Below are 2,971 nucleotides of genomic sequence, written 5' to 3'. Positions count from 1 at the left end.
AAAAAATTTGTCATCGTCAAAGCGTTGACAGAAAATAATTTGTCTTCGTTAAAAGGGTTGACGGAAAGGTAGTTTGTCTTCGTCAAAGGTTGGACGGAAAGGTAATTTGTCATCGTCAACGGGTTGACGGGAAAGAATTTGTCTTCGTCAAAGGGTTGACGGAAAAGAATTTGTCTTTGTCAAAGGTTTGACGGAAAAGAATTTATCTTCGTCAAAGGGATGATGGAAAGGTAATTTGTCATCGTCAAAGGGTTGACGGAAAGGTTCTTTGTCTTCGTCAAAAGGGTTGACCGAAAGAAACTGTTGTAAAATGTCGTCATCAGAAGGCTGATGGAAAGAAGTTTGTCATCGTCAAAGGATTGACGGAAAGGTAATTTGTCTTCGTCAAAGGGATGACGGAAAAAGTAATTTGTTATCGTCAAAGGGTTAACGGAAAGGTAATTTGTCATCGCAAAGGGTTGACAGAAAGGTTATTTGTCTTCGTCAAAGAGTTGACGGAAAGAAACTCTTGTAAAATGTCGTCATCAGAGGGCTGATGGAAAAAAGTTTGTCATCGTAAAAGGGTTGACGGAAAGGTTCTTTGTCTTCGTCAAAAGGGTTGACCGAAAGAAACTGTTGTAAAATGTCGTCATCAGAAGGCTGATGGAAAAAAGTTTGTCATCGTCAAAGGATTGACGGAAAGGTAATTTGTCTTCGTCAAAGGGATGACGGAAAAGGTAATTTGTTATCGTCAAAGGGTTAACGGAAAGGTATTTTGTCATCGCAAAGGGTTGACGGAAAGGTTATTTGTCTTCGTCAAAGAGTTGACGGAAAGAAACTCTTGTAAAATGTCGTCATCAGAGGGCTGATGGAAAAAAGTTTGTCATCGTAAAAGGGTTGACGGAAAGGTAATTTGTCTTCGTCAAAGGGTTAACGGAAAAGATTTTGTCATCGTTAAAGGGTTGACGGAAAAGAATTTTGTCATCGTCAAAGGGTTGACGGAAAAGAATTTGTCTTCGTCAAAGGGTTGACGGAAAGTTTATTTGTCATCGCCAAAGGGTTAATAGAAAGGTAATTTGTCTTCGTCAAAGGGTTGACGGAAAGGAATTTCTCTTCGTCAAAGGGTTGACGCAAAAGAATTTGTCTTTGTCAAAGGGATGAAGGAAATGTAATTTATCGTCGTCAAAGGGTTGACGGAAAGGTAATTTGTCATCGTCAACGGATTGACGGGAAATAATTTGTCTTCGTCAAAGGGTTGACGGAAAAGAATTTGTCTTCGTCAAAGGGTTGACGGAAAAGAATTTGTCTTCGTCAAAGGGTTGACGGAAAAGAATTTGTCATCGTCAAAGCGTTGACAGAATATAATTTGTCTTCGTCAAAAGGGTTAACGGAAAGGTAATTTGTCTTCGTCAAAGGTTGGACGAAAAGGTAATTTGTCATCGTCAACGGGTTGACGGGAAAGAATTTGTCTTCGTCAAAGGGTTGACGGAAAAGAATTTTTCATCGTCAAAGGGTTGACGGAAAAGAATTTGTCATCGTCAAAGGGTTGACGGAAAAGAATTCGTCTTCGTCAAAGGGTTGACGGAAAAGAATTTTTCATCGTCAAAGGGTTGACGGAAAAGAATTTGTCATCGTCAAAGGGTTGACGGAAAAGAATTCGTCTTCGTCAAAGGGTTGACGGAAAAGAATTCGTCTTCGTAAAAGGGTTGATGGAAAATAATTTATCATCGTCAATGGGTTCGTGGAAAAGAATTTGTCTTCGTCAAAGGGTTGACGGAAAGAAACTGTTGTAAAATGTCGTCATCAGAAGCCTGATGGAAAAAAGTTTGTCATCGTCAAAGGATTGACGGAAAGGTAATTTGTTTTCGTCAAAGGGATGACGGAAAAGTTAATTTGTTATCGTCAAAGGGTTAACGGAAAGGTAATTTGTCATCGTCAAAGGGTTGACGGAAAGGAATTTCTCTTCGTCAAAGGGTTGACGCAAAAGAATTTGTCTTTGTCAAAGGGTTGACGAAAATGTACTTTGTCGTCGTCTAAGGGTTGACGGACAGGTAATTTGTCTTTGTCAACGGATTGACGGGAAATAATTTGTCTTCGTCAAAAGGTTGACGGAAAAGAATTTGTCTTTGTCAAAGGGTTGACGGAAAAGAATTTGTCTTCGTCAAAGGGTTGACGGAAAAAAAATTTGTCATCGTCAAAGCGTTGACAGAAAATAATTTGTCTTCGTTAAAAGGGTTGACGGAAAGGTAGTTTGTCTTCGTCAAAGGTTGGACGGAAAGGTAATTTGTCATCGTCAACGGGTTGACGGGAAAGAATTTGTCTTCGTCAAAGGGTTGACGGAAAAGAATTTGTCTTTGTCAAAGGTTTGACGGAAAAGAATTTATCTTCGTCAAAGGGATGATGGAAAGGTAATTTGTCATCGTCAAAGGGTTGACGGAAAGGTTCTTTGTCTTCGTCAAAAGGGTTGACCGAAAGAAACTGTTGTAAAATGTCGTCATCAGAAGGCTGATGGAAAGAAGTTTGTCATCGTCAAAGGATTGACGGAAAGGTAATTTGTCTTCGTCAAAGGGATGACGGAAAAAGTAATTTGTTATCGTCAAAGGGTTAACGGAAAGGTAATTTGTCATCGCAAAGGGTTGACAGAAAGGTTATTTGTCTTCGTCAAAGAGTTGACGGAAAGAAACTCTTGTAAAATGTCGTCATCAGAGGGCTGATGGAAAAAAGTTTGTCATCGTAAAAGGGTTGACGGAAAGGTTCTTTGTCTTCGTCAAAAGGGTTGACCGAAAGAAACTGTTGTAAAATGTCGTCATCAGAAGGCTGATGGAAAAAAGTTTGTCATCGTCAAAGGATTGACGGAAAGGTAATTTGTCTTCGTCAAAGGGATGACGGAAAAGGTAATTTGTTATCGTCAAAGGGTTAACGGAAAGGTATTTTGTCATCGCAAAGGGTTGACGGAAAGGTTATTTGTCTTCGTCAAAGAGTTGACGGAAAG

Source organism: Lathyrus oleraceus, chromosome 6, assembly GCF_024323335.1.
Source record: "Lathyrus oleraceus cultivar Zhongwan6 chromosome 6, CAAS_Psat_ZW6_1.0, whole genome shotgun sequence".
In the NCBI taxonomy this organism is placed as follows: Eukaryota; Viridiplantae; Streptophyta; class Magnoliopsida; order Fabales; family Fabaceae; genus Lathyrus; species Lathyrus oleraceus.
This window is presented reverse-complemented; position numbering follows the sequence as displayed.